We start from the raw sequence: 13,614 nt of genomic DNA on the forward strand, positions 1-13,614 counted from the left end.
GCGGACTCAGCCCCGGAGCCCCCTCTGCTGCCCGCAGGCCGCCGCCGTCGCCCGCCCAGCCGCCAGCCCGCCTGCCCGGCCGGCCCCAGGCTCCCGGGAACGTCAGCACGCCGCCGTCTCGGACAGGTTTCCCGCCAGCCCCATTGGTCGCCAGGAGAAGGCTGGCTCTCCCCATTGGCCCGGCCCTCACATTGAACGGACCAATGGGAACTGCGGTTTCAGGTCGCCATAGAGACCGATGCTGTGAAGAGCAAGAGGGCCTGGAGAAGGTGGGGAGTGAAGATGAAGGAGTCTCGGGCCTTCAGCGCGGGAGGCTGTGGGAGTAAGGAGTACTAGGGCATCCCGAGAGCTGGCTCTGAATGCTGGGGCAGGTTTGTGGGCCTTACTGTCAACCTAGCTGTGCATGGTTGGCCCCTGGCGTCAAAGGCACGAACAGTTGAACCCCTAGATTTATCCTTGACAGTAAGAGCCCAACGGTGGGTGTTTCAGTTTTACAGCTTCTGTGAAGCCCTTGAGGCTCTATACTCTTTGCCATCAACACCCCTTCTGCTTCTCCAGGTGAGTTTTGCACTATCCTTTAAATCGCTGTCCCCTATCTGGACATTTGAATTTTACTATGTTTATTACCACTCCCCTCTCTGATCTTGCTTCAAATTTTTGGGTCTTCAACCCATTTTGCCTTCTTAAAAAAGACTCAGTAAGGGTTTTCTATGTATGATGGGTTTTGTTTTGTTTTTTTCTTTTTGAAACAATTTCGCTGTGTGGTTCCATGAGCCCAGGCTGGCCTCGAAGTCGTAGTGATCCTCCTGCCTCAGCCTTCTGAGTACTGAACTTAGAGGGTTGCACCATAAGGCCCAACCATGGGTGATGTTTTTGTAAGGAAACTGATTTATGGATTGTATGATCAATGCCAACGATCAACACGCAGTTTTGCTTCCCAAGACAAACCTCTAAGCACCCTCCATTGACACATTTACTAAACACTCCAGTGTTTCGATCTTCACTATGAGCTTGACAGGTGCATGCTCTTTCCCTAAGAAGTTACAGGAAGGAAACAGATACAGGTGCCAGAGGCTGGTCTTCATAGCTTCTGATGATTTCACTTGAGAAAAAGGGAAGTGTTTGCTATTTCTCTACTAACCTTTTTAGTTAAAAAAAAAAAAAAAAAAAAAAAAAAAAACAAAAAAAAACTTGGGTTTTTTTTTTTCTTCTTGTTGTTGTTTGTTTGTTTTGTTTTTGTTTGTTTTTCAGAATTGGGGATTGAACTCAGGCCCTTGCGCTTGCCAGGCAAGCACTTATTCTACTGAGCTAACTCCCCGGGCCCAAGAGGGACCATCTTGTGTGAAAAAGCTAATAAGATGTTGGAATTTGTAAGTGTTTGATTGAGGGAAACAGATTAATGTGTGCAAGCTAAGTGTGTCTAACTACTGGTCTGAACTTTAGGTTAGATAATATACTTTACTACTTTCTTTTATATTGATGTCACTGAGGATTACAAAGAGATAACCTTAGATGCATATTAATATGGTAGTTTGAGAAAACAAATTAAATGATTTGACAACTGGTAGGATGGGGCTATTGAGCAAACAAAACAGGTGAACTTTTTGAACTCCCTAAGTATTTTTAGAATTAGGAAGGAAACAGCAAAGGTTAAGGCATGCTGTCTCATGACTTACCATCACGGAATAAGGTGCTTTTGACATCTTTTGGCTTTTTTTGGGTGTGTGTATAAGTAAATAGAAAAGGTAAAATGTAAATTTTTTGTAAGTAAAAAATTTTAATGTACTATCAATGTACCGATGATTTAGGTTTTTAGATTTTTCAGTAAAATCTAATGAAAGTTGAAAAAAGTTCCTGTGGATGTTTTATGTAGTATCCTGGCATTTGTATTGATAGCTTAAGAGTTTTACCGCACAATAAAACTCCCATGATGCTTAAAAAATGAAAAACAATAAAATCTAACCAATGAAGATTTATTTACTTAAAAGGAAAAAAAAATGGGTATTTCCTCTTTCTGCCTTTGGCTACCATAGAAAGAAGAAAACTGCTAATTTTGTTTTGAAGTAATCTTTTCTTTTTGTAATTTTTCAGAACACTTGTGGTTAGTATTTTGATATTGGGTATTTCATGTTTGTAATGATTAAAGTATTACTAAAATCCCTCATAAATAGTGTTTCCTAAACTAAGTTTTCCCTCAACATTATTTTTTTCTTGTTATACTAAGCTGAGAGCTCTCTTTTGAACTAACCCTATTAACAAAGTGTGGCTAGGTAAGGCTAAGAAAACACTCATCCACACTAAGAGTTGGTGTTATCTTCAGTTGCCTGGGTCTTTTTTTTTTCCCCCGCCCCCCTTTGGTCAAAGCTAGCCATTTATTTAAGTAAATGTAAAAGGGAAAAACCATTTCATGGATTTTATTTATTTATTTTTTCACAGTTAACTTCTTTTTTTTTTCTTTTAGTTTTCTTTTTCTTATTTTTATTTTTTACTTTTAGTTTTCATTTTTTTCCCATAATTTCATTGAGAAACAAATAGCAATGAGACAGTTTCAAACCAAATTGGTAGGACAGTTTCAATAATTAACACATTGCATACATTCTTCCTAGTGGTTAATTGTTGTACAAGATGCGGACTTGATATCCTATTTATAAACACCATTAGAACAAATCCCTCTATTCATTAAGAGAATGTAACTATATATCTATCCTAACCACTTTGAATACACAGATACAAAATGGACATTCATCTGTATCCCCTTTTTTTGTTAAGTTCCATCATTTAAATATTATAGGTGTGTAAACTCAGCAAAATATTCTAAAAGAGTCCAGTAGTCCATAATAGTATTGGGTCTTGCGCTTCACTGGCAATGTCAGAAATTGTTGACCTGAGTCCCCTACAGCTCAATATAACACTATGGCTTTACTTCTTATACTTCATTTTTATACTTTACTGCTGGATGGTTAAGACCAAGGTAAAGCAGGACCTATGCAACAAGAGTTGTAGCTTTTGGGTCTGATAAGGTCAGTCAAATCCCCTCAGGATTTATCCTGAGATCCTGTATCTCAGATTATAGAACCTTTGTCAGTGTCAGCCATGTGGATGAGTCACGGCCATTGCTTGGCCAATGTGCTCTCTGTGAAAGCCTGAGAGAATGTTTTCTCTCCATGTGACTCTCCTTAGTTGCCTGGGTCTTCACTGATTCCTTACCGTCTTTTCCTGAGGAGGAGGTGATTCCAAGTATGCAGGCGCATAACCCAGAGTACTTCTCCTAATCGGTCTCATTTCTCCTCTTCTAAAGCCCTTACCCCACTTAGGCTTCCTCCAGTTTTTTCAAATCTCACCTCATTCTTGACCAAGGGGATCCTTCATGAGGTTGCTCAATGCAGCTTTCCTAAATCCTGTCTCAATTTTCAAACATCTTAATTTTCTTCGACCTTGACTGAGGAAATGAAGGTGGCTCTGGCCTCCTGCCCTTGTGTGTTGGCCTGCTTTTCTATTCTACCCTCAGACCTCACCTATGCTTTTAAACTTGGGCCATACCCAGTTGCTCTGCTGATGATAATTTCTCTGAGATTATTTTATACCTTTTCCTCCAAAGATTTTTCCTGAGCCTTCCAAATAGCCTTTCATGAGCCAGTTTCCATTCAATGAAACAGTAAGGAGGGGATTTCTTGAGACGTCTACCTTCCACCTCCAATGCTGTGGCACTTGAATGCAACTACAGTGATTCTGAGGGTGATTTCTGTAGTGGAGTGGTTAATGCATTTGCCTAACAACTGAACGATTCTAAAGATGGTGCTCTTTATCCTTAAAATTCCAACTCATTGTGCCAATTTGGTTATCATATGCAAAAATGCCCTTTGCTTAAAAGTGGCAATGCCCCAATTCCAGTTTGCCAGTGAAGAAAAAACAAACCCAGTGTTATCCAGCGGAAGGCATCACAGAAATGCGGATGACACTTTAAAACCTGCTACCATTACCATTTTGTGGGTTTAAGTGCTGAGAGGAGTGGTTCAGAGAAGGACCAGCTGAATCTGGTGCCTAGGACAAGGTTGAAAAGACTGAAGAGGTTGAGTGACCCCATTCAGGAACAAAAACAGCCAAAATCCAAGGTTCTTTTTGTTTATCAGGCAGAAATATACGTCAACATGTGCCTTTCAAATACAAAAACTTTGTAACTTTCCAGTGTTTGTTATTTCCATAGTAATGAATAATCATTAGTGATAAATTCCTTGGAAAAAACATAGTAGGCATAGAGGGAATGAAGCAGTAATGGCAAACCTTTTAGAGCTTTCCATAATACAAAGAGCTCCCTGAGGCATGTGCGTGTGCGGGAAGTTCACCACTACTGGAAGGAAGAAAGCAGGGAGGCTTTTCTCTCCTTGAATTACTATGCAGGAGACTTGAGCAGAGAAGACCAAAACCGTGAAGAGCACGCGGTGGAGAGGAATGGGGAAAGAGGCAGGTGGCGAATGAGGGAAAGAGAGCAAGGGCTGAGCTGGGCCTTGAGGAGGGTCGTTAGGGCTGACCAGTAATAGTTCACTCAGGCTTGAAGGTTGCCTGGGCCTGGAGCTTGGCCCCACTCTTTGAATATGCACCCCTTCCTCGGAAAGACTGGGCCTAATTGTTACCTGGAAGATTTTCTGAAGGTTTCTTGGCACTGACCTCTCTGAGAGCCTGACTTCTTTCTGCTGTAGTATATTATTGAGGTACTTGATCCTCTTACTCCTGATGTAATTATTCATGTGTGGACTTCCTCCCCTGGAGGATAAGATCCATGCCAAGGCCAAGACTGTGTCCCCACAGGGCCTTACAATGCCTCCCCTACTAAGAAAAGCCAGTTTTCATTGCTTTTTGGTGGTGGTGTTCTTGGAAATGTTTGACTTCTAACAATGAAAACATTGGAAATAGTAATGTTGGGAGATAATTTGAAAAAGATGAGATTAGCCATTCATTGTGGGAAAATGAGGTAAAATATGGCAGAATATAGTAGAGGCGTGCCGTGCTGCCTCTGGTGAGAGAAGGAAGCCTCAGATCTGATTGCTGCCTGATTATGAGAGAGGAACTGTGTAAGAAGGCCCAGCAGAGTGAGCTTTGGCTGTTCACAGTGAAGCCCTTGGAATTCTGTGAGTTAGGCTCCTCATAAAGCATCTGTTTTGCTCTGATTTAGAATGTACAATCAGAACAATTTAATAATGGCATCAAATCGGAAGGCTGTCATGCATCTAGTGCTTGTAATAGACATTTGGAATGTGTAAAGAATATGTGTCCTAGAGCCTATATCCACAGCCCTTATTGAAGGCAGCCTGGTCTTCTTCACCATTGTGTTTCCTGAGCACAGCCTGACCCCGTGGGGACCTCATTCACAGGCAGCCCATCCATTGCCTAGCTGTTAGCCCATAACCTGTAAGGGTGACCATCAAATTCTTCCATTTACTTGGAATTGAAAGCACAAGTGAACTACTTTGGGCTATTGTTTTCTGGGTTCCTAGTGAAGACGGTAAACTACAATTTGCTTCTTTCGTGTAAGGATTAGTTTTCGCTGAGAGCAGTTGAGAAAGCATAGCTAGAAGGGTTTTTACTGGTCCTCCTTTCTGCCTAGGAAAAACAGGGCATATATTTCTCTTTAAAAATTACAAAAATAAACATCAATATTTACAAAAAATAAAAATAAAAATTACAATAGCCAGCTAAATGTGGTGGTGCATGCCTATAATCCCAGCACTCCAAGAGACTAAAGCTGCAGAATCACAAGTTTTCAGCCCACCTAGACAGTTTAGCAAGTTTCAAAAATGTGATAAATAAGTAAATAAATAGGAGACCGAAGCTGTAGAATGCACAGCTGGATAATGGAGGCTATGTCACACATTTTCACTGGCAAATGTGTCTCCCTTTCCAGTATTAGGAAGAAAACTACATATTCCATACTCTTAGCACCAGAGAGGACTCCTAGGAGCATAACTAACTGTCTTAGTTGCTTTTCTCATTGCTGGGACAAAATACCCAACAACCAAAGTTAAAGAGGGAAAGGCTTATTCAGCGCACAGTTGGTGAAGGTTTCGGTTCATAATAAGCTGGCTCCAAGGCAGAGTGGCATGGCAGAGGGCCAACAGTTCGGGGCAGAAAACAGCAACAGCCACAAGAGCGAAAGAGAATGGAGCCAGCCCCTTTTCCTCCCTTACGTTGTGTGCAGGCTACCCTGCCCCTACCCCGCAGGTGTGGCACTCATGGCCAGTCCCAGCACTAGACAGTGAGCCCATCATGACCTCCAGATCCAGCTGCTCCTAAAATCCTGCCCCCGACCCCACGATTGCTTGTGGCTTTGGGGGACCTCCAGACACACACCGTAGCACTAACCTTACTAAACTGCCCTTGCTACCATAATTTCTGAATCTCTTTTTCCGTCACCCTCTTCTAAGAAGCCCTGATGCAGGGCTTCCTTCCTTTCCCCTTGCCGCCACACTTTAGCCCTTTTGCTAAAATGGTGTGTGAGTCCCGCGTTCCAGCTTGTTCCTTGCATCACACTGCTTTGAGGGCATCCGTTTACTTAATGAAATCTGTCTTTTCTCATGTCTTTTGTAAACTTCAGTCTCACCCCCGGCACTGCACCTGGCCAGAGGGAAAGGACTTCTCCTTACCTATACTGTCCTCCCCATTAATTCTTGCTTAAAGTTTTTCTTCCAATTGGTCCATGAGATTTCTGTTTCTTTTCATGGCCTACCTCATTCTTTTCCTGGTTCTCCTTTAGTGGGTTTTTATTTCTTTATAACCAGAAGCCTTTACTAATATATAGGATAACTATTTTATATTAAACGAAAACATGTATTTTATTATGACGTTTGTATTGGACTATGAAGGCTAGTAGCCAGATAGATTTCTAACAAGCCAAGATGAAAAAATGAATTGCCTGTCAAGTACCACATATTGCTAATCCAAATTGGAGGAAAGAGCTTTATTTAATGTGGGAGGTCTATTCTTCCCATTGTTCAGAATTCCCTCTCCCTCAATTCATAGTTCTCCTTGAAGTTGAGGGCAGAAAAAGGACACTTACACTAATTGAATGATATATTTTTATAGAATATAAATTGTAACTCAGCAAAGCTATTATGAATAAAGAATTTTTAAAACATTGTATAGCCCTCATCTATGAACACTTAATAAATTTAAAAGTAATTTTCTGTCATGATTAACGATCTTCAAGTGATGTTTCAGTGAGTTTAGAACTTGTTTATTAAACATTTTTCAATTGCATATGGGGCCAGGGATATAGCTCAGTGGTGTAAATTCCTCCCTGGCAAGTGCAAGGTTCTGAGTTCAATCCCCCAGTACATACATATATACATACATACATGCATACATTATATACATATATACATACATACATATATACATACATACATGCATACATATATACATTACATAGTAGCCAGGCATGGCTGTACACCCCTGTAATCCCGCACTTTGGAAACTGAGGAAAGAGGATCATAAGTTCATATGGAGCCTAGGCAATTCAGCAATGTAGTGAAGCTCTCTCTCAATGTAAGAAACAAAGAAGGGCTGAAATATAGCTCGATGTGAAGGCCTTAGGTTCAGTACAACAGCACAACAATAACCATAGCAAGTTGCAAAGCAAATTGATTGACATGAGGAGAGTCAGAAATTTACTAGAGAAAAAGACTAAATTATAGCCATTGTATGATTGGTAGATGGAATTGAAATTTGAGTATCTTAATGGGGTACATAGAACCAATTTTGTACTACTTCTATATCTGTTCATGGTATGTTAACTATTACATACACTAAAGTGTAGGAGCCTTCAAGGTAACTCAGTGGACTAAAGTACCTGCTTAGGCAAGCTTAGGAAAGTTTAGGCAAGTGCAGGGACCCTGGTTCCATCCCTGGCACTACATACTGTGCCAGCCCCACCCCCAGGGCTGGCCGAGCAGGCCACAGAGTCCAGGCCTAAGTAGTAGCACATGCCTGTAATCCCAGGCTGAAAAACAGGAGGATCACCATGAGTCCAAGCTGTGTAGTGAGACTCTGTAACAACCAAATACATTAAAAAAAAAGTCAAATATAAGAAATAACTGATCTTAGATTTATTTATTTGTTTATTTAGGATTTTCTTTTCTTTTTTATTTTGTATGCAGAGTCTCAGTACACAGCTCTGACTCATAGTGATCCTCCTGATTTCTGCCTCCCTAGTGCTGGGATTGCAGGCATGTGCCACCATTCCCAGACTCCATCCCCTGCTCAGCACGCCCGGGGGCAGGGCTGGCACACCATGTGGTGCCAGGGATAGAACCTGACCTTAGATTTAGAATCCTACCCACTACTATATATATATATATATATTCTATCTATCTGTCTATTTATCTGTCTACATTGTCTTTTTGAGACAGAGTCTCACTACACAGTTAAGGCTGGCCTTGAGCTCACTTTGTAGCCCAAGCTGGTCTTGAACTCACAATAATCGTCTTGCCTCAGCCTCCCCAGTGCTGGGATTACAAGTGTGCACCACTATGCCCAGTTTATGTCTATATTTCCAAGATAACTACATACCTTTCTTCATATAACTGTCACTACAATTTGTTAATATTATCAGTGTTATAGCTCCCTTTTAAGTGTATAGATGTTTATTTGTGTTTTACAATTTATATAATATCACAATATTACTCCTGGAGAATTTTTTTTTTTTTTTTTTTGTGGAACCAGGGATTGAATTCAGGCCCTTGCGCTTTTCAGGGAAGTGCTTATTCTATTGAGCCATCTCCCCAGCCCCTGGATAATTTTTAAAAGTAGGTTTGGAAACTTGCTCAAAAACATTTAATAATAGAACTATGTCATCAAGTATGCTTGGAGTTTTAGCATAATATCTTTGGATTAAAATATACATTCTTTTCCTGATATTTTTATTGGTTTTGTTTATTTATTATTATTATTATTATTATTATTATTATTATTATTATTTTGGTAGAGCTGGGAATTGAACTCAGGCCCTTGCCTTGCCAGGGAAGTGCTTATTCTACTGAGCCATCTCCCGAGCCCCAGGTTTTGTTTTTAGTTTCCCTTCTTTTGCTGCAAATACTAGAAATAATCTCTGGGAAAGTACATTTCAGTCCTATTCTTTCAGTCTTCCTTCTCACGAAGAGCACTCAGTTCATTCACTACCAACATGTCACCTTTGAATCTCTGAGGTCCTCTCAGGCACTTGGCACTGCTGTGGCCCTGCCTGAAAGCAGCCTACCTGTCTCCGGTGGATTGAGAAGGGCCATATTTCCTTTGGACTCACCCAAACGCTGTGAAAATGAGACTTAAATGACAGCAGTACAACAGAAAGGAAAGAGATTGCTATAAAGTAGACAATTGGACAAAAATCTGGCTGCACAGAATTAATGCATTTTGTGCTCAGCAGAAATGATTTCTTACGGGGCCTTGGAAAATTAACTTGTTTTTTCCATTGCCTCTGACTCAGCTATGGAATGAGACTTCATGTACTTCCCTATTTCTCATGAGCATTAATTATTAACCTAAAAATGTAAAAACTCTATAAACCTCTGAACTTTTAGCATGAGTATGTGTCTGTGTTTCTGTTTGCCTTAGAAGATGTCTCCCATTTCTACTTTATATCAATTTTTCTTTGTTCCTCACTTAAAGTAAAATTTTTTATTAACTAATTTGAAATACCATAACATAGTCATCAGTATTGTGGTAATTTCTTATAAAATTCCTCCCTTTTGTGAACTAACTAGAAGCTTTTCTCATAGACTTTTTTTAGGTGGCATAGTATGTTATAATTTCATTGGTTGAATATACTTCAAAGTAATATTTTAACACATTTTTTTCAATTATCACCATTTTAAATTTATAAAATTTGAGAGCTAGGAAAAACTTTAAGGATTACATATTAGCGTTCTGACTAGCCAGATAGTACCCAAACTAAGGCTCCATCCATTTAATCTCATTGATTTCTCTACTTGGTTGTATTTGCGCTGTGCATGTTTGTGTTTGTGTGTATGCAGGCATGGGTCTAAATTTTCTGAATTAATATAAAGTATGCCTATTTCTAGAGATTAAATGTAGGAGATACAATTATGCAGTTATATTAGGAATTTCACTTACAGATATAAATGATACTTCATCTACACTGCTACTTTACACGATTCGTTGAGATGATAGCTTGATGTATTTTAGAGTCTTTGATGAGTATACTGTAATTTTTTTATGTTCTTGAAATTAAGTTTCAACCTACTAACAACCCCTTTTGTGTTCTAAAAGTGAGAAACTGTGCTCAGTACATTTGGTGGGAGAGCAGGAAGCTGAGTTAGGGGTCTGGTGCCTTCCCAGCCTTGTCTGTCTTGCTTCTGGGGGTCTTAGACAAAGCATTTAACTTTTCTGACCCTGTCTTTGCTGTAGAATAAAATGGTCAGTCTAAAATAATTTCTGAGCCTAACACTACTAGTGTTTAAAATGAAATCTTTCATAGCCTCTAAAGTTTTGAAATAATTTAGCAAACATATTTGTCACTTCCCTACAGCCCTTCAGTCTGTTTTCATTACCTTGATTGTCTATCTTTGTATAAACCTTCCATCTCTCTTTCTTGGTTCAAGATTTGCCTCATTTTTTGGTTACTGTTTATGTCTTGTCATCCTTGTCTTGCCTCTGGGATCTTACCCTTACCTGAGTGAGGGAGCACTGTTTACAAGAAGAACTGTGACAGAGCTCTACTTTCCTATCTGTTGAGAGCACCCACTTAGGGCGCAGCTCCTAAGGGAGTGTCTGGCAGGTAGGAATTCCTGGGGTCCCTCATTAAGTACTCGTCTGAGAGAGAGGGCAAAACTGAAGCCAGGGCCTAGCAGCGGGAGGGCAGCGTGGTGTTTTCCATGTCGTTCTGAGCCTTTTAAAACAACACTCTATTTGTTATTTCTTACTGTGTCTCTCCCTTCTGTTATCCTCGGATGTAAATATTGGGCAGAGGTGTAATGAAGGCTAGCATGATTTATGTGTGATATTCCTTTCATTTAATGGGATAGCTGCTTGTGGCGGATTTTTCTCCAGATAAATTTTTTTGCTTGAAACATGATTTGCTTTCGTTTTCTGCCATGCTTCTCACCTGCATCCTATAATTATACTCTGAGACTTTAAAGGAGAAAGCCCAGGAAGTGTACTTTGGACAGCGTATTCGTATATTATTTCATTTGTAAAACAGCGCTGGAAAAGCTGTTCTTATCAAAGCAGCTAATTGATGAAAGCATTTCTTTGCTAAGAATCTGGGGGAAGCAGTATGTTCTTAGCTCTTTCAAACCACAAAATAGATTTAGCCACCAATGAACGAAGGCCAATTATTTGTTTTCTATACTAATCTTAGCAAGTCTTTGTTTTTAATAGCAAGGCTCTCTTTCATTCTCTATCAAAGCAAGTTTTTAAAACAGAGCAGGTTTTTTTCTTTTTCATAAGGAAAAGCCAGCTAAACCTAATAGCAACATTCTATATTGATGTAAAGAAAACTTTCCCCTTCTATATTTGTGTATACAGGTTTTGTAAAGGGAAGAATTTATCTATTTTGATAAAGAAATGCAGTTATACCAGATGTTCTAAAGAATAAGCATAACAAATAGATAACCAAAATAAAGCACACAAAAAAATTTTCACTAGCAAGAAGACAAAATTCTATTGTATTTACAAAATTATAATATTGCCCATACTTGATACATGGAAGATACTAAATTTGAATAAACCAATGAGCATTTTACTTTCCTTCACATTCTCATAGAAAAAAAAAACATAGTATTAAACAATACCAAAAAAGTTAATCAGCACTTGCTGTTTTCATATTTTCAATATTTCTAAATTTCAAAAAGCAACAAAATTAGGAATTAAAATTCTTGAGCTATGTGACATCATACAGCAAAAAACTTGGTGTTTTTAATTAAATATCTCAACCTACTTTTATTTCAGATGTTAAATATGGGATAGAAAAAGATCACATTGCATAATGTAAGAAATAAATAGCCTCCTCAGAACATATAAGTCTACCACATTGTATACTTCCTCTTGGACCTTTTAATTAAATATTTATTGTTTACTTTTATATTTTTGGTTTGCAGTAAAGGAACTATTACTAATACAGTTCTGAGGAACTCTTAATTTTATCTGTTATGTATTGCTCATTTATACTTTTGTAGCTCATTTTGGTGAATTGGCAGCTCCGGAAATGAAAATTCCATTTTTCCAAAGGCTCAGAAAAAGAGATGTTAACAATCGCTGTGCTCTGGTCTGTTCAGCCACGCAGCTCTGTGTCATGTACTCATTCCAGAATTATGATAGCACTGCGCGTTCTGCAGTGAGTGTTCTTTCCATGAGATCACGGGCCTGCCTAGCTAGGGGGAGTGCTCGTTAGCGAGTATGTTCCTTTTCTCTCTAGAAGGTTACTGAACAGCCATCATAGAAAACTGAAATGGGCAGCCCACTACTATATGTGTAGTCATTGCAATTTGGATGATAAGAGCTAAAACTTACGTAACATTTGCTGTCTACTTGTTAGAGCTCTAACACTTTGTTTTATTTCACTTAGTTTTATACTCATGCTATATCTACTTTGTAATAAATTATGATTCAGATAAATTAATTGTCCAAAATAATTCCTCTACTTAGTGGCACAGCTGAGATTAGAAACCAGGTAAGCTAGTTTGAGTCTGTATTCATAAAACTGAAGAATATGAGAACTGAATTCATTTCTGAACTACTCAGTTTCCTTCAACAGCTTTAATTTTTTCCTTTTAAATATCTTTTCTCTCTTTAAAAATTACCCATTAGAGGGAGCCTGGCCCTAGCTCAGCTCTTTAAGTGGCTGCTTCCGCAAAGCTGTCAGCCTCAGGTTGCTGGAGTTCGATCCCCACAACACTTCAGCCAGCCAAACCTGCCCTGAAGGCATTCGGAGGAAAAAAAAAACAAAAAACACACATTAGAATGGAGGGCAGGGGCCAGTGAGATAGTTCAGTGGTCTAAAGTGCCTGCTTAGGCAAATGCACAGACTGAGGTTCTACCCCTGGCACCACTTGCCACGCCAGCCCTGCCCCCAGGGTGGGCTGAGCTGGCCACACACACACACAAAAGGAATGGAAGGCTGGTAAATTGATTTTAAATTCAATCTTTTTGAGAGCCATGCAATCCATGTAACACAAAATAAAGACTAGGATTGTTGGTCAGTAAAAGGGCATTTGTCAAGGGTGTAGGAGGCCCTGAGTTCAATTCCCAGTACTATAAACAAAAAAGAAAAATGAAAGAAGATGGAGGAGGAAGAGGAAGGTGGTCATGGTGATCAGGAGAAGCATCTTAAATAAATATAAGGTTTGGCACATATTGATACCAGATATTGATCTCCTGAGTATAATGGCTCAGGATTCTGATCCCAAGAACACAGGAGGCCAAGACAGGAAAATCACAAATTCAAGGTCAGCTTGAGCACTTACATGAGATTCCTTCTCACAACAAAAGTAATATAAAAGGCTTGGGTTTGTAGCTCAGAGGAAAGGATCTGAGTCCAACCTTCAATACCACAAAAACCAAACAAGCAAACAATAACAATAGAAAACCTCAAAGAAACAAAATGTA

The 13,614-nt window shown here is 39.4% G+C and overlaps 1 protein-coding gene across 1 annotated transcript in view; it reads left to right on the forward strand.

Moving 5' to 3' along the window:
• The first annotated feature begins 264 nt into the window (after positions 1-264).
• The window catches only part of Ccdc148 (coiled-coil domain containing 148), a 356,635-nt gene continuing 343,285 nt past the window's right edge, over positions 265-13,614 (forward strand). Inside the window, exon 1 of the mRNA XM_004629903.3 lies at positions 265-558. The gene's annotated coding sequence lies outside the window, so the exon portion shown is untranslated. The remainder of the gene's footprint in view (positions 559-13,614) is intronic.

The sequence above is a fragment of the Octodon degus genome, unplaced genomic scaffold, assembly GCF_000260255.1.
Source record: "Octodon degus isolate 3935 unplaced genomic scaffold, OctDeg1.0 scaffold00032, whole genome shotgun sequence".
Lineage (NCBI taxonomy): Eukaryota > Metazoa > Chordata > Mammalia > Rodentia > Octodontidae > Octodon > Octodon degus.